The following is a 19884-nucleotide window of genomic DNA, read 5'->3' as shown; positions in this document are numbered from 1 at the left end:
TTAGGGCTTAAGCCCCTGAGATTTGACTAGCTATGAATCTATCTTAAACTGTTTGTTGGAGTCTGAGTAATTGTGCTTTACATAGTTGAGATATATGTGTAATGTATGTTTGTTCATATTTGGACGTGCGATACGCATTGGTATGACCTTATGGCCACTTAAAAAGGGACTGGAATGCGAGTTATGGTTTGTTGAGTGCACTTGGGTGGCCCTATGGTCGCATAATTAGATTAAGTATTGTTGAGCGTGTTTGTAATTACTATGCATGCTATTTATATTTGTAACCTGTTGATTGTCAGTATGCTTGGTTGACTATTCTTGCTGGGCCTTGGCTCATGGGTGCTACATGGTGCAAGCAAGGGCAAGGGGAAGCTGGACCAACAATGAGTTGGGGAGCTTCGGGGGCCACGTGTACATATGCATCCTTCTTTTGAAAATCTAGGATTTAGTTGTTTTGCCGGTTAGGACGGCTGTTATGTACCTTGTTTATTTTTCCCTTGTACAAACTTTAAACTCTTTTTATGGGATCCCGTGTACATATACTAAATCTTTTAATAAAAAGTAGCAAAATGTTTAACCAAAAACTTTTATACCATATTTTAACTAACCCTAACTATAAGTTTTAGTCCAAATGACTCGCTTAACAAGTTAAGCACAATTTTAAACACACAGTGTAATGATCCCTATTTAGTAGGGCGGTATACTGACACTGGCAGAATGCAGCAGCATGTTTCCCATGTTAGGCGGCGCATTGGGACATGCCAATTATCGAGTGTATGGGCTCGACACAACTACTTGAGGCACAAAAAGATGTCAAATGGCTGCTTGCAGTACAAAGCTGCTACGACTGACATCTAGCGTTCCCTCCATGTCCCGAGGACAAACTCCTAGACCTTGAGGACTAACTGATGAAGAAGACAGAAGGACTATAACGGATTTCCTTGGGACGTGGCCTAACTTGAAGACATCCCGCCTGGAAACGAATAATAACGGGTTGGGATAAGTCTACACTCTAATGAGCTCTAGGCGAGCTCTACAAGACTTCATTAACTCCCTAGGAGTCATATCACTTCTCTAATGACTCCCATGTGTCCAATGATAAAATTACAGACAACAAATTTAATTACCATAAGTTATGAATTCAATTTAGCGAGGTAAGAAAAATTTACCATAAATATAGAAGAAAATGAAAAAAAAACTAAAAAAAAGGTGAAAAGAGCACTAACCGTGGCTGGGGAAGAAGGGTTGCGCCGTTCCTCTCGAGTCTGCCAAAGTGGAAGAAATTATAAGAATGAGTAAGGTTGTGAGTCAAGGGTTTTATGTAGGGTAAAGGATTTTTCTGCGGTTCCATAAAGAAAACCGCAAAGAAAAGTGGAGAAAAGTGTACCATTCTCCGCGGTTCCATAAACAAAACCGCAGAGAAAGGTACCCTTTTCTCTGCGGTTTTGTATAGAAAATCGCAGAGAAAAGTGGTACACTTTTCTCTGCGGTTTTCTTTATGGAACCACGGAGAAAAGTCTATTTTTTTTCCCATTTCGTGTTTCAAACTCATTTGAACCTTTTCTCTGCGTTTTTAATTTAATGCTAGAAAAAAAAGCGCAGAGAAAGCCTATATTTGTAGTAGTGAATATTTTGTACTTGTGATTCATTATTAATTGGTTTTATTCTTTGGGCGTGGCCTTAAGGAGTAGGTTATTCGAAAGGGTTTCTGAACCTTGTAAAAATTCGTTGTGTTCTTTATTGTTTATGCACTGCCCTTTTATTGTGTTCAGTTTCTGTTGTGTCAAGTTTGGATTTTGTCCCGACAGAACTGAATTATGTTTCAACATTTAATTACCATTCTGCTCCTTAATTAATTCACATGGTTTAATTAATTTGGTAATTATTAAAAATGGAATCTCAATTGGTATCATAGAGGGTCACTCAATTTTTAGTGTGATCTTGGTTTATTCCGTTTGTTGTTCTTATTCTTGCAATGTCTTTTTTCACAGAATGAGGCTCCATAACTCGCCCGCCTTTACTCAATGATTCTAACTATCCATATTGGAAATGTAGAATGAGAGCCTTCATTAAATCTCAAGATGAAAAGGCTTGGAGAGCTTTTTTGAGTGGTTGGACTCCTCCAGCAGAAAGCAATGATGTAACTAAGGTAAAATCTGAACTTGATTGGACTGATACTGAAGATAAATTGTCCAGTTACAATAATAAAGCATTACATGCTATTTTTAATGGTGTTGGTGAATGTTACATTAAATTGATTTCTTCACGTGTTTTGGCCAAAGATGCTAGGAAAATTCTTCAAACTCAATTTGAAGGAACTGTTGATGTCAAGCGTTCTAGGCTTGTTATGCTCACAACAAAATTTGAAAATGAAAATGAAACCCTCACTAAATTTTATGAGAAATTGTCAGATATTGCTAATGAATATTTTGCTCTTGGTGAGAAACTTAAAGAGAATATTTTGGTTCGAAAAGTTGTTAGAGTTCTCCCTGGCAGATTTCAGACTAAGCTAACTGCAATTGAAGAAGTAAAAGATCTGGACAAAATAAAAGTACAAGAATTGATGGGTTCACTCCGAACTTTTGAGCTAAACCAACAAATCAAACAAAAAGGTAAAACATAAGAATTTAAGGAGAAATCTATTGCCTTGAAATCTTCCAAAGAAAACAAGGAAAGTTCGGATGATTAGGATGATGAGATGGCTTTGTTAACAAAAAAATTTCAAAAATACATAAAGAAATTGGGAAACAAAAAGGCCATATCCAAAAACCCAAAAGGAAATTTTTCTAAACCCTTTGAAACTAATAAAAAAGGTATTCAATGTAGGGAATGTGATGGATTTGACACAATTAATTTGAGTGTGCAAATACCTTAAAGAAAAAGAAAGTCATGGGAGCCACTTGGAGTTATCAATACTCTGAACTGAGTGATGAGGAAGAAAATAGTGTTACCTTAACCTCTATTCCCAAAGGTATGATTTTTCCTTCAATTTATTCCAAGGATTGGTTATTCCTTAATAATTTTGTTCAGAATAATGAGAAATCTGATATTGACTCTGATGATTCTGACTTAGATGAGGAGTCATTGAAAGAGTCTTATAAAATAATGTATGATCAATGGCGGAAAGTTTTCTCTGAGAATCGATTAATGGCTAGCAATAATAAAAAATCTGTGAAAAAATTAAAGAACTTGAGATGGTTATTGCTTCCAAAAATGATGAAATTAATTCTTTGAGTAAAGAAATTGATCTTATGCAAAAAGGTGTCACAATGCTTAATCCAAGATCTGGAATTTTGGATGATATTCTCTCTACAGGAAAAAAGGCTGGTGATTACAATGGATTAGGATCTAATGTATTTGAATCTTAAAGGAAAATAGTTTTGTAAAATCCATGATTTATCCGTCCATTGTGACAACTAACCATTATGCAGGAACAAGTAACTCTTCGGAGACCACACAGTTGTCATTTGTTCCAACAGATCTACAACTAAACAAAATTTCTCTGAAGAAAAACATTGGACAATTTGTACCATTTTGTCATTTTTGTGGTATGAAAGGACACATAAGACCTAAGTATTTTTCACTGTTAAATTTGTTTAAAAAGAATTATGTTAAACACTTTGGTAGCATGAATCAATTCTTGTCAAAAAGAAATTCAAAATAAAAAACAATATGGGCCAAAAAAATAACTCTGTTTGCTTCGTTACCTTTACTTGTCATAAAATACATGCATCTAGTTCATGGTACTTTGATAGTGATTGTTCAAGACACATGACAGATAATACCAACATACTCACCAACTTCAAATCCTTGAAGTGTGGAGTTGTAACATTCGGGAATAGAATGATAGGACATATTTTAGGTAAAGGTACTGTAAACATTGAAGGGTTACCAAAACTGAAAATTGTGCTTCTTAATGATGGGCTAAAAGCCAACTTAATTAGCATAAGCCGAATTTGTGACCAAGGTTTTCTTGTTAATTTTTTGCATGATGAGAGTAATGTTGTAAATCAAAGTCATGACAATTGTTCTTAAAGGTTCTCGTTCCTTGGAAAATTGTTACACACTCACACAAAAATTCACATGTCATGCATCATCATCAAGTTTTAATAATACTTATTTGTGGCATGAAAAACTTTGACATATAACTTTCAAAAACATGGAAAAGATTGCTAATGCAGGTCTCATCAGTGGTATACCCAAGCTGGGTAAAGAATCACTTGGTAAGTGTGAATCATGTCAATTGGGAAAACAGTTGAAAATTTCCCATAAAGCACTATCTGATATTAATACTTCAAATGTGTTGGAATTATTGCATATGGATCTCATGGGTCCTATGCAAGTTGAAAGTATTAATGGTAAGAGATACATTTTTGTATGTGTGGAAAATCTCTGTAAAATTACTTGGGTCAATTTCTTAGTAGAAAAATCAGATACATTTGAAGCTTTTCAAACTCTCTGTACAAGACTAAGAGTTGAAAAAAATTGTAACATTGGAAAAATTGTAAGAATACGAAGTGATCATGGTAAGGAGTTTGAAAATTCTGTTTATGATGAATATTGTAAATCTTTTGGAATTCTGCATGAATTTTCTGCACCCAAAACCCCAGAACAAAATGGGGTAGTGGAACGAAAAAATCGTACCTTGCAGAAAATGACCATAGTTTTGCTGAATAGCAAAAAACTCACAAAGAAATTGTGGGCTGAAGCAATTAACACTGCTTGTTACACAATTAATCATGTGTTTCTGCGTCCAAGTACAAATAAAAATCCATATGAGATCTGGAAAGGTAGAAAACCCAATGTCAATTATTTTCATGTATTTGGGTGTCTGTGTTATATTCTTAGAGATCATGAGAATATGGACAAATTCGATGCCAAAAGTGATTTGGGAGTTTTTCTTGGATATTCCACTAATAGTAGGGCCTATCGTGTTTATAACATGAGAACCCAAACTGTTATGGAATCTACTAATGTGGTTGTTGATGTTCTGAAAGATTTTTCTGAGTACTCCCATGAGGAGGAAATTGACAGGTTCATTGATGTTCAGCAACATAAAGGGATGTTGGATTCGACAGCCGAACCTTCAGAGGCGAGAACAACTACTGATGATGTATCAGACACTGATTCTGTCGCGACAACAACTGAACGAACAGAGAAGGAAAATCCAGTTATTTCTTCTGACTCTGTTCAAAAAGAACCATCAACGAGAGTACTCAAAAAGAGGTATGTAAACTTGGTTCAATTTGTTTGTTTTACTTCTACATTGGAACCAAAAATTGTGAAGGAAGCCTTAAATGATGAATCATGGTTTAATGCTATGCAAGAAGAGCTAGATCAATTCACAAGGAATGAGGTGTGGATCCTTGTCCCTAGACCGAGTCATACAAATGTTATAGGTACAAAGTGGATATTTAAAAACAAAACTGATGAATTTGGGACCATAATGTAATGACCCACTACTCTAGACTTTTGGACATTAACAAAACTATACATACAAATCCTTAATAAAACTTACATTTGCGAAAATACCATAACTTTATTAGAAAAACTTGTAGAAATAAGAGTTACTTACATAAAATATCAAGAAGGATATGGGATCCTATTGTCTTAAAAACAAAACATAATTTAAAATAAAAGGGGTTACATAACAAGTGCGGAAAAATACATGTAAAACCATAAAACAAGACTACATCCTCGAAAAATCAAACTCTCGACTCCTTGACTCCATTCACCACCGATACACAAACCCCAAGCATCCACGAATCTTACCACCACTATAGCTATTTTTCTGCACATATAAACAAAAAGGAATGAGCTTAATGCCCAACAAGGAAAAAATCTAACATATAGTTCATATACATAAATTTCATAAGAAACATAAAAACTTAACATAACACTCTTATATCATACAAATACTATAATGGCCATTATTACTTGGGGTCCCATAGACTAAACAAGTCATATGCCCATGAGATTAGTGGGGTCCTACTAGCTAACTAGGTCATATGCCCATAATCTATTTGGGGTCTTGTTAGTCATATGGGTCATATGCCCAAGCCTACAAACATACATATCATAACACTTATCATAACATAAGAAACATAAGATAACTTGTAAAACATATAACATATGAATTTCTATCCTATTTTCCTTACCAAAGTTACCGGGATAAGAGGACAGCGTTGGGACTTTTGGAACACTCCTAAAACCATATATAACAGGGTGAGTAGATTTGAAAAAGAAATGAAAGGAATGGAAGGACTAAACCATTGAGAAACATACTTACCAAAACCTTTTTGCTCAAGAACTTAGATTTCCTAACCAAAATAAAGATTAAGGTTAGAGGCTGAGTAGAAGGTTATGAGAACTTAAAATAACAAGTACAGAAATGAACTAGAGTTTTGGGTTACCTTGAAGATTTGTAAGACCAATCTACACCTCAAACCGAAATACTATAAAATCTTACTTCCCAAAGTGTTTGATAAGCTTATGATGATCAAGCTTATGATTCCCCAACCCAGGTGTTTACACTCTCACACTCACTTAGCACTTGCAGCCTCTGAACTTAGAGCAAAAGATGAATAATGGCTGGGTACTAGGTCCTATTTATAGATTTTAGGAATGAAAGGATCTTAATTTTACTTGAATAAAAATAATAGCTTTTTAGGTGAAAATAATTTGAATAATCGTTCAGCAGAGGCTGAAGACTCGTTCAAAAAGGTGTTGGACTTATCAAGAGGTTGAATGGCTGAATGGAAAACAAATTCAAAATGTTTCAAAATATGCTGAAGGAGGCGATATATCGCCCCCTGTAGGCGATATATCGCCTGGGCCAGTATGCCCGAGGCTATCGTGCATCGTCTCGTGTTTTCCGTATCTACGTGCTGCGATATATCGCCCCCTATAGCTGCGATATATCGGCACACGCTGATTAATTAAACATGAAATTACACATTTTTAGCTAAGTTTGAATGGAGTAAACAGCCTTGACTAAGCCCTCAACGTGTTCAAAGCTGCTGACTGACCTTATAGCATTCAAACTTTACCCCTTATTAAATTTAATCCTCAAAATACTTAATCCTTAATCACCCATTCATATCATGTGCTTAAAATCCTATTGGTCCTCATCTAAACCTTATAGTATAATAAATATTATCCTTAATATCAGTCATATAATCAAACCTTAGGTTAACATTAATATTCTTAAACTATAGGTTAAACTTAGAAAATCTATAAGTACTACTATGAGTGTCCATTTAATTCCCGGTCTGAACCAAAAATCCACAGTTACAAAGATAATACTATAAATACTATAATACTACTATCTAACTAGCTAAGTAAAGTTCTTGGACTCTACAATTCTCCCCTACTAAAAAGAATTTCGTCCTCGAAATTTACTTACCAAATAATTCCGGATACCGGCCTTGCATGTTCTCCTCCAACTCCCACGTTGCCTCTCGTTCAGAACTATTACTCCATAGGACTTTGACTATAGGAAAGCTCTTGGACCGTAACTGCTTCATCCCCTATCTAGGATGCTAACCAGTCGTTCCTCGTAACTCAAGTCTTTCTGGAGTGCTATTGTATCGTACTTGAGGACGTGAGATGGGTCTGACACATATTTGCGTAGCATCGAAATGTGGAACACGTTGTGACTATCGGCTAGTGCCGGCGGTAGGGCTAGTCTATACGCAACTGGTCCCACTTTGTCCAATATCTCAAAAGGACCTATGAATCGGGGACTAAGCTTGCCTTTCTTCCCGAACCGCTTGACACCTTTCATAGGAGATATCTTCAGGAAGACTTGATCTCTGACTTGGAATTCCACATCGCGTCGCTTGGCATCCGCATAGCTTTTCTGACGGCTTTGAGCAGCAAGCATACGCTGTCTAATAAGCGCTACTGCTTCTTGAGCTTGTCTAACAGCTTCGGGCCGTAGAAGCTGCCTTTCTCCTACCTCGTCCCAGTGCAACGGTGATTGGCACCTTCTTCCATAAAGCAACTCATAAGGTGCCCTCCCGATCGTTGACTGGTAGCTGTTGTTGTACGAGAACTCGATCAGCGGCAGGTACTTATTCCATGATCCTCCGAAATCAAGTACACACGCGCGTAGCATATCCTCTAAAATCTGAATCGTACGCTCGGACTGCCCATCTTTCTGAGGATGAAAAGATGTACTAAGACTTAACTTAGTACCCATAGCTTGCTGTAAATTTCCCCAAAATCTTGATGTAAAACCGACCCTCTATCTAATACTATCGTCTTGGGGATTCCATGCAATCGTACAATCTCTTTGATGTAGATGTCTGCATATTGGTCTGCCATGTATGAAGTCTTAACAGGCAGGAAATGAGCCAACTTGGTTAGTCTATCTATTACTATCCAAGCGGAATCATGCTGCTTATTCGTCTTTGGAAGACCCGTCACGAAGTCCATGGCTATGTCGTCCCATTTCCATTCTGGTATGCTAAGCAGTTGCAATAAACCTGCAGGCCGCTGATGCTCTGCTTTCACTTGATGGAATATAAGACACTTAGACACATACTCCGCTATGTCCTTCTTCATCCCTGGCCACCAATAGATTGCCTTGATGTCGTGAGTCATCTTGGTAGACCCTGGATGAACTGAGTACGGGGTACTGTGCGCTTCTTCTAGGATCGTCTTCTTAATACTTTGATCATTTGGCACGCATACCCGATCCTTATATCTCAATAAACCTTGGCTAGATATTGAGAAATCTGTAGTCTTGCCTTCTCTAACTGCATCCATATGTGCTGCAAGCGTGTCATCATGTCTCTGACCAATCCGTATGTCCTCTAGCAGATTCGATTGGATAGACAAGTTAGCCAGCTTGTCTATAACTACTTCTATTCTGGCACTGATCAGCTCCTACTGTAACAGCTTTTCTATTCTGGATAAGGCTGATAAATTCCCATAACTTTTCCTGCTAAGTGCATCGGCAACTACGTTTGCCTTCCCCGGGTGGTATAGGATTTCGCAGTCGTAATCCTTTACTAACTCCAACCACCTGCGCTGCCTCATGTTGAGCTCCTTGTGAGTAAAGAAGTACTTTAAACTCTTGTGGTCCGTATAAATCTCGCACCGTTCTCCGTAAAGATAATGGCGCCAGATTTTTAACGCAAAGACCACCGCTGCCAACTCCATATCGTGAGTTGGATAGCGCTATTCGTACTCCTTTAACTATCGTGAGGCATAGGCTATCACCTTGTCATTTTGCATTAGTACGCAACCCAATCCTTGCTTTGATGCATCGCAGTAGACAACGAACTTATCATTGGGTGTCGGTACACTGAGTACTGGTGTTGAGCAAAGCTTATCCTTAAGCAATTGGAAGCTTTCCTCACACTTATCATTCCAGTTAAACTTTTGTTGCTTCCGGGTCAGGTTGGTGAGTGGAGTGGCTATCTTTGAAAAGCCCTCTACAAACTTCCTATAATAACCTGCTAGCCCTAGGAAGCTTCTTACTTCAGATGCATTCTTTGGTCTGGGCCAATCCTTCACGGCCTCTACCTTTGATGGGTCTACTGCAACTCCATCTTTCGATATAATGTGCCCGAGGAACGCCACTTGCGAAAGCCAAAATTCGCATTTCTTGAACTTGGCGTAGAGTTGATGCTCCTTCAATCGCGTCAAAATCATCCTCAAATGTTCCTCGTGCTCTACTTCATCCTTGGAGTATACTAAGATATCATCGATGAATACAACGACGAATTTATCTAAGTAATCGTTGAAGACCCTATTCATTAAGTCCATAAACGCGGCTGGTGCGTTAGTAAGACCAAAAGACATAACCAAGAACTCGTAATGTCCATAACGAGTCCTAAATGCTGTCTTAGGAATATCTTCTCCCTTTACCTTGAGCTAATGATACCTAGACCGTAAATCTATCTTTGAAAATACAGTCACGCCTCGGAGTTGATCAAACAAATCGTCAATCCGAGGTAGCGGGTACTTGTTCTTAATCGTTACTTTGTTCAGCTCACGATAGTCTATGCACATCCGCATACTTCCGTCCTTCTTCTTCACGAATAGTACCGGAGCTCCCCATGGTGAATGGCTTGGCCTAATAAAACCCAAGTCTAGGAGTTCTTGTAGCTGCGTCTTTAACTCCTTGAGTTCCGTAGGTGCCATCCGGTATGGTGCCTTAGAGATAGGCTCGGTGCCTGGTACTAATTCTATCGTGAAGTCTATTTCTCGAGTTGGCGGCAATCCTGGCAAGTCATCGGGAAATACCTCTGGAAATTCTTGTATAACATGGACGTCTCCAACCTTAAGTGGTGTCTCCCTCTCCACATTCGTGATGCTGGCTAAGAACGCTTGACATCCTTTCTCCATCATTCTCTGAGCTTTGAGAGATGATACTAACGGGGTGCGTAATCCTAAAGCTTGTCCCATGAAGCATAATCTCCGACCGTCAGGAGTCTCGAACATCACCTTCTTGCGTTTGCAGTCGATGGTTGCGCCATGCCGTGCTAGCCAATCCATGCCTAGTATCACGTCGAAGTCCTTGATCACTAGTTCTATCAGGTCTCCTTCTAGTTCTATGTCCTCAATCTTGATCGGTATGCCTTGTACTATCCGTGATGATAGAACTACTTTGCCCGAAGGCAACTTGGTTACAAACCTAGTTCTAGATCTTTCACAAGGTTTGTCTAGTTTTTCTATCATTCCTAACGAGAAATACGAGTATATTGCTACCAATCAAGCGATACTAGAACATATACTATCGAGGATAGGATCTGACCTGTAAATGCTTGTTACTAGCATGGGTTCCTCCCTGGGTCAAGGCAAAGACTTTGGTCTGGAACCATCGTTTAATTCATCTGAATCCTTTTTACTTCTATTGCAGTTTCTAGAACATTGGATCAAAGAGAACCAAGAAGGCCAAAGTGGCTCCAGCAAAAGGTACTAGCTCCATCTCTAATTCATCTCCATTATCCAAATTCAAATTGAAGGCAAAAATCAACCCACCTCCTTGCACCTCATTGGAGGATGTCTCTCCTGAAACAGAAGACTCACTGCATTGTTGGTTTTTATTGATCAAATGAGAGATTATGCGCAGCGGAACAACAATCAAATTGTTAGATTAATCCCATAAGATTTCTAGATCTACTTCTTCACACTCATATATATATTGAATCAAGGACATGAATAGAAAAATTACCTCAGGTCCTTCCTTGCTGTTATCTGTTCGTATGGCTAAATCCTCGAGATCTCACACCAGGATCTTCCAAAAGGTTCTCAGGCACACAAAGAACGAGTGTGGGCTCGCTATACAAATAATAGGCAATAAACTATTTATCAGATGGTCTCAACACATGAGATCTAATAAAGTTTTGGACCTAGGTTTTGTGAAGAACAATGACTTTAGTTTTTGTCACTGTTCTCTTTCTCTGAGAGAGATTCCTAGATATTTTTCTATCCCTGAAAAGTTACGTTCTGTGAAAAACTGATATCCTATATATTAAAATATTTGTTATTTTAAACAAATTCAAAATAAGTGATCAGTTATCAGATTTTTGTTAAAATAATAATATTTTAATCATATTAAAATATCTCATTATTTATTTAATATTTAAATAACTAAAATTGTGGAATCAAGAGACTGAGTACACTCTCTTATGCGTGTAGCACAGTGCCTGTGCACTGTGCCACACGTGTACGACATGCTAGTTATGGCATGTGATTTTTCCCAATTTTTATTATTATTTAAATACCAAACATCCCAAAAATAAATTAATTCAAAATTAATTATATTTTTGTTAAATCAAATAATTAATTAATTCTTAATTAATTAATTACACATAATTATACAATAATAATGTTTAGTGCATAGAAAAATATTTTACTTATCAAATAAGTCCTTTTGCCCATTTTTGTATTTATCTTTGTCGGTGTTTGTTTGAGCCATTTCGGGGACCATGGACCTATAACATTAAGCTCCAATAAATTGAAACTAAATAATTAAACTCTTTAATTATAATAGTTAATTTATTAATTATGATATTACTCCACTATAAATTCAGAATTGCACTCTTTATGTTATAGATATACTTTTACAGAAATCTTTTTCTTAAGTCGTCCATTGATATAACCATCTTACAATAGTTCAACCCTCTAATTAATTAGTTCATAAATTAGAATGGGAGAATTACCATTTAACCTTTCTAATTTACTTCTTATTCCTTAAGTACCATTAATTCACTAGTGAATAATTAATCTATAATATAATTATAGATTTGAGCTCAAAATCATTCAGTTCTAGAATTAACCCTGAAGGGAACTAATATACGATCCGTTAGGAAAGATTAGATTCCGCATTGTTGATACATGTTCCCAGCCATCCATGATATTAAATCTCCAAAACAAAAGTCATTAGCCTTATTCTGTGAAGAGACCTTAACGAATGAATCAAAAGATTTAATAAACATGAACAAGAGTTCATGAACACTCAAGATTTAGGTTGATCTATAAATGATCATCAGTTATGATATGAATTACAAGTCTTTATTCTTAAATGGTTTTTGGATAAAGACTTTAATTCATATCGGTCCATGTGATATATAATCATATTATATAAAGCACCTTTACCGAGATGTCTTTCCACATCAATAATCCGAATCTAGATTATTTGTATCATTAGGATACTCAGTAAGCCGTACTTACAACTCCAATTAAAGAATTCCATAACTTTAATTTGTTGTTGTTGACTATTTTTATTCATTCATGTGATCTTAATTCTCTTGTACTAATACAAGATCACATTCTCAATAATGAATATGGAATTTTTCTGATATTTTCAAAAGTATTCAAACAATAATTTAACAATCTAAATATAACAATAATAATAAACTATTGTATTTATTTATTCATTGAAAAAACAAATGTCTTTACATGCTTTTGGAACACACTCCTAACATGCATGAGTTGGACCCTTCCTTGACCGAGACAATTCCTAAAGATCCTAATGAAAATTTGGAGGAGGAGACTGAATCTGCAGAAGACCCATCAGAAACCACTCCTGTTGCATCTGACCCAAAGGGCACAACACCATTGACATGTCCTAAATTGACTACCAAACTCACTAAACAAAAAGGTGCCCCTGTCCGTACTTCAGGTTCCTCTTTCAAAGATCATTCTCTTACTTTTTGTTTTAATGGTAATGAGAAAGATGTACCATTTTATGAGCATCGTCACTTTATTAGTGAACGTAATTCCATTTTGCTCCTCATCATGTTTTTGGGGTTTTACTTACTTTATAGGAAAGGGGTTGGTTACGATCGTTGTCTGGCTTTGATGGGTTTGGGCCTCGGGTAGTAAAGGAATTTTATGCAAATCTGAATGATGAGTTGTTAGATCAGAATTCTTTTATGTAAGGTATAGGTTTAGTCCTTAAAATTTCCAAGGCCCTCAATCTCGTTCCTGTTGAGATTGATGATTCTATTGAGTTTGGAAAGGATCAAGTTTTGGCTGAATTAGTTGGCCAAGCTATGTTGTGGGAACCAAGCACATCTCTCCGGGTCTCAGACCTTACTCACTATTATGCTGCACTTTTCAAATTTGCAATGTTCAATTGGATGCCTACCACTCATTCCTCGACCATCCCTTCAGATATGGCCTCAAAATTGGGACTAGTGTCACTATCGATCTTGTTGCTGCTATATTTGATCAGATCATGAGTAACTCTATTTTTGGTGCTTTAATTATGTGCTTTAGTCATGTGCTTTGGTTAGTTTTGGTAGGGGGGAGTCATTTTGAGACTCTTGTGAGTCATCTTGTGAATCTTATAAATTTAAGCACTCACTTGTTTTATGCAGGATCTTTTTTTTAAAAAAATAGATATGCCTTGTCTATAAAATTGCCAAAGGGGGAGATTGTAAATCCTAAAATTGGCATATTTTATAAAAATATATTTTTATTTAAAAGATCATTTTTACTTTCCCTTTTTTGTGATTTTCGGAATATCACTTTCAAATTATTGTGATTTTCGGAATATTTAGATTCCTTATTTAACATAATTTTATCACAATATGATTATAAAGGGAAGTTGTATCATTTATGCAATATTTGTCTTTAATTTTTCGTGCAGCTCAAGATAATAAAATTCAGGAAACTGACTCTTTGATGTAATTAACCATTATTTCTATCTTAAGAAATTTGATCTAACACAGGTATTAGCTGTCCCCAACAAATTCGTATCTGTCGGATCTGAATCTTCTAAAAGATTCAATTCTTCATCAATCAAGAATATCTTCAAATATTGTTGCTTTTATTAGGAGATTCTTTCCCAGCCTTTATGAGCACGAAATTGACTCTATAAATAGGCTTCTAAGGCATTGAGAAAAAGTGAACTCATTGGTGCATAATTTGTGAGTGTATTGTAATTGTGAGAGTTCCGTATTTGTATTCAAGATCATAGAATTCACGTGATCTTGTAGAAAAATAGGTGTTTAGTTATTGTAGTGAGTTTATACCACGTTCATGAGTGAATACACATTGTAATTTGAACACAAGTTTTATAGTCTTCAGGAGAGGATTTTTACAAGCATTGTGTCGGGAGGATGTAAGCACTCCCTGGCCATTGAAGGGAGTTCAAGTGATTGAGCACTTCAATCAGAATCAGATTAGTGAAGAGAAGTACAACAATGTTGCAGAAAATCTCAAAAGGGAGTCTTGTTTTGTTTAAGTCAATATTTTGTACTTGTGATTATTTATTAATAGGTTTTATTCTCTGGGCGTGGCACCAAGGAGTAGGTTATCCGAGTGGGTTTCTGAACCTTGTAAAAATTTGTTGTGTTCTTTATGTGGGCACAACAAAACATAATCTACCCTATCCATCAGCATATCCAACTCTATATCGGAATCCTCATCAATATGATCGTAATCCTCCTCAGGCTCTACCATCCAGCCTCGAGATATGCCATCATCCATGGAGATAGGATAATCCAAGGCCCAAATGCTAGCTCGAGCTCCATACGGAAGTCGTCCCACGTGATGCGAACCATCTGCCAACATCGGTGGCGGAACCACATTTGGGTTGCACCTCTCAGACAAATGCTAACAAATCTCTCTCTGTCGCTCAGTGTGTTTGCCCTATTGAAAACCACAGTCATGTTCAGCATCCATCGCCAAACGGCATGCTGATGCCTCTAATTGTACTCGAAGCGTTGAGGATTCTCGTTCTTAAAGAGTTTATAGTAGTCGATCCTAGGCATAAGGATCATGGGTAGGTTCTCTATCATAGGGTCACCTATCTCAGGTATAACAGCCATAACATAGAATTTATAGAATCAAGGTAAATAAAGAAACCAAAGCAAACAGATATGAAAAGACAATACTTACAGTGAGTGTCGATTTTCTTGCATAAGGTACATGTGGGTTTGTCTACAGAATCGGCTTAAATCGAGCTCTGATACCACCTGTATCAACCCTCAAAACATACAAGACCAAACATGTGGAAATCTAAACGTTTACTTTAATTCATTGCACCAAAAATCCATATAAAAAAACTTTTAAAAATATCATGTGCGCACACTTTTAGTTTTAGCAAACAGAATTACAACTACTATTTTACAGAGTTAAACCAAAAAAAATGCCATAAAAGAGATAACAAGCTCCCAACGTTTCTTTTCAAAATGGTGTTCCATCAAAACCTCCCCAGGTTGGGCCACATGTACATATCCACAAGCTCGAGTTAGGAAGCATGAGATAATCTAATAAGTCCTGGTCCTTGACTATTGCATATTTGATAAAGAACGTGCTTATTAGCATCGTTACTGCTTGTGGAAGCAAGGGAACCGCTTATTACCGTTGTTATTTGTATACAGGCTGGGAAATGCTTGTTAGCACTGTAAACACTAGCTGGGAATAAAAGAATATGTTTATTAGTTATGTTAGACTTGGAAATAAAAGAATACGATAAGGACTGGCCCTTGACTGTTATGTTAGAATATGTTTGTGTATATCATTCATTGATGATGGATATTAGAAGGTGCTTATTAGCACTATGAATGAATATATTATTTGATGGCATGCTGATTAGCATTGCATTTGTTTGTTAACTATTAATCTTGGACCATTAGGCGGCGAGAGGTATAGTTATTACTTACCTAATGTTTGATTTGATCTTTGTAGGGTGGTTTGGGTAACAGTGTGAATCGTTAAAGGTCGGAGAGGTTGGTTGGCCAAGAGTTACAAGCAAGTGAAGGGAATGACCAGGGTCAGGCCCCACCACCAGCTCCACAAAACTGGCAACAGGTGCTGGCAGATTTGCAAGCCAGATTAGAGAGGCAGGAAGAGGAAATATGCCTCTTGAGACAGCAACAGGTTCTGGCAGTGGTACAGTGAAAGGTACCAGTTGTTGTACAGCCCTAGGTAGGGGGAGATAGGTGGGAACCCCTATATGAGAAATTCAGGAAGCAACACCCTCCAGTTTTTTAGGGCGGTTCAGATCCATTGACGGTTGAGTAGTGGATAACTATGATAACCACTATCCTGGATTTTATGAGGGTAAGTGGTAGTGAGAGAGTGGCCTGTGCCACTTCTATGTTTCAGGAGGATGCCTGAATATGGTGGGAGATGGTATCCCAGACCAGAGCAGTTACCACCATGGAGTGGGAAGAGTTTAGAACCTTATTCATTGAGAAGTACTACAATGACACAATTAATTTTACGAAGGCTGAGGAATTATGCAAGCTCCTTCAGGGTATTATGACAGTGACTGACGACACCCTGAAGTTCGATAGGTTGGCAAAGTTTGTTACGGATTTGGTGCCCACTAATGGGACAAGAAGAGAGAGATTTCTTAAGGGGCTACAACCTTTGATAGCAAGGTACATTCATATTACTACTGTGCTAGGAGTGACTACCTATGCACAGGTTGTGGAGAAGGCGCTTACAACTGCGAGCCCAGAGAATAAGATCTGGGGTGAGAATGTAGCCAGAAGGGATTCTAGGAAGCTACGAGCTCCATTCTCAGGTTTTAGTAGGGGCAGGGGCCCCAGTGATCAGAAGAGGAAGACTCCAGATATAGCTTTAGCTATAGGGCTAGATAGGAGGCCACGTGGTATTCAGATGGGTTGCCAGGGTGGCAGTGAGACATAGAAGGCATTCCCGGAGTGTGCTAGGTGCAGGAGGTGCCATACTGGGGAATGTCGGACGAAGGCACTTGAAGAAAGACTTCACCAGAGCCAAAAAGGAGGAGCTGAAAAAGGTTGATAGCCTAACGCCAGCTCGGGTGTTCACCCTGACCCACATAGAGGCCGAGGCCCTCGATAGTTACAGATCAGCTTTCTAGTGCTGGAACCTTTTATACTGTTGTTATTGACTAGGGTTATAGATGGATTGTGAAGACCATGTGACTTTTATCTTGTGGGGTTTGGCACAATGTTGCCTATTAGGGAGTTAGTGGTTTCCAGGAGATGGGTAAGATAACTACCAGTTACATTGGATGGGAGGGAGTTATCAGTTGACTTGGTGGAGCTGAAGATGACTGATTTTGACATAATTCTTGGTATGGATTGGCTAGAGAAGTATGGGGCAACGATAGATTGCAAGAAGAAGATGGTAACTTTTGAGCCAGAGGGTGAGGACCCTTTTATTTTTGTTGGCACTGTGCATGGACCCCGTATACCTATTATATCAGTACATATAGCTAGAGATCTATTGTAGGGGGGATGCATAGGTTTCTTAGCTAGTGTGGTGGATACCACTCATGTCGTGCCAGTGCGACCAGAACAGACCCGATTAGTCTATTATTTTCTGGACGTGTTTCTAGAGGATCTACTAGGGTTACCTCTACACAGGGAGATTGAGTTTGTAAACGAATTGGCGCCACAGACAGAGCCAGTGTCTAGGGCAACATATAGAATGGCTCCAGCTGAACTGAAGGTTCAATTACAGGAGTTACTAGACTTGAGTTGTATCAGGCCCAGTTTTTCACCATGGGGTGCACCAATTCTCATTGTGAAGAAGAAGGACGATTCTCTTAGGATTTATATCAATTACAGGGAACTGAACAAGTTGACTATCAAGAACAAATATCCTCTGCCAAGGATTGATGATTTGTTTGATCAGTTGCACAATAGAACTGTGTTCTCTAAGATAGATCTTTGATTTGGTTATCACCAGCTGAGGATCAAAGAGGAGGATATATCGAAGACAGTTTTTTGCACCAGGTACGGGCATTATGAGTTTTTGGTGATGTCATTTGGGTTGAAAAATGCCTCGGCAGCATTTATGGATTTGATGAACAGTGTGTTCAAAGACTACCTGGACTAGTTTGTGATCGTCTTTATTGACGATATATTGATATACTCTCAAACAGAGACAGATTACGAGCAACACCACAGATTGGTACTACAGAGGTTGAGAGAACGCAAGCTATATGCGAAGTTCAAGAAATGTGAGTTTTGGTTGCCACAAGTGACTCTCTTAGGTGACATAGTCATTAAGGATGGGATTAAGGTAGATCCGGCAAAGATTGAAGTGGTCAGAGATTGGCCAAGATCGAAGAATGTTTTAGAGATTAGGAGTTTCTTGGGATTGGCGGGGTATTATAGATGTTTTGTGGAAGGGTTCTCTAAGGTTGCATCATCACTACAGAGTTAACCCGCAAGAATCAGAAGTTTGTTTAGTCAGACAAAAGTGAAGACAGTTTCCAGAAGCTCAAGAAGAGTTTGATCACCGCTCCGATTTTGAGCCTTCCTACAGATCAAGATAAGTTTGTAGTTTATTGTGATGCTTCGAGGCAGGGTTTGGGATGTGTACTTATGCAAGCAGGGAAGGTGATTGCCTATGCATCACGCCAGTTAAAGGATTATGAGCAGAGATACCCCACACATGATCTAGAGCTGGCAGCAGTAGTTTTTGCACTGAAGGTGTGGCGGCACTACTTGTATGGTGAGAAGTGTGAGATACATTGATCACAAGAGTCTGAAATACTTCTTCACTTAGAAGGATCTAAACATGAGGCAGAGGCATTAGTTAGAGCTGGTAAATAATTATGATTGTGAGATCCTCTATTACCTTGGGAAGGCCAACGTGGTAGCAGATGCCTTAAGCCGGAAGGGTCTGGGACAGTTATTTAGTGCCATGCAGGTATCGAGGACATTGGCTGATGACATGATTAGAGCAGGGATTGAGTTAGTAGTGGGCCGGTTAGCCAATATCACTTTACAGTCTACTCTATTGGAGAGAATCAAGGAGAAACAGTTAGATGATCCACAGTTGGGGCAGATTAGAGGAGATGTCCTAGCTGGAGTAGCCAAGGACTATACGGTTTCAAGTATTGGCTTATTGAGGTATAAGGATCGGATTTTTGTTCTGATGGACACCGGGATTGGATGAGAGATTCTGGATGAATATCATACTACCCGTTATTCTCCTCATCTGAGCACCACGAAGATGTATCAGGATCTAAAAGCTTTATATTGGTGACCTGGAATGAAGAGGGATGTAACTGAATATGCGGCAAGGTGCCTTACCTGTCAGTAGGTCAAGGCTGAGCATCAAAGCCCGGTAGGGTTGTTACAGCCTCTAGATATCCCAGAGTGGAAGAGGGAGGATATCACGATGGATTTCATGGTAGGATTGCCAAGGACAGTGGGCCAGCATGATTCTCTTTGTGTCGTCATGGATCGGTATATGAAATCAGCTCACTTTCTACCAGTGAGGATGAATTACATAGTTGAGTAGTATGCAGATCTCTATGTGAGAGAGATAGTTCACCTTCATGAGACTCCAAGGTCTATCTTGTCGGATAGAGATTCTATCTTTACTTCAAAATTTTGGGGAAGTTTGGAAAAAGCGATGGGTACACAGCTGAAGTTCAGCACAACTTACAATCCTTAGACTGATGGT

This window comes from Humulus lupulus, chromosome 6 (genome assembly GCF_963169125.1).
Source record: "Humulus lupulus chromosome 6, drHumLupu1.1, whole genome shotgun sequence".
NCBI lineage: Eukaryota > Viridiplantae > Streptophyta > Magnoliopsida > Rosales > Cannabaceae > Humulus > Humulus lupulus.
The sequence above is the reverse complement of the archived record's forward strand: the minus strand, read 5'-3'. Positions refer to the sequence as shown.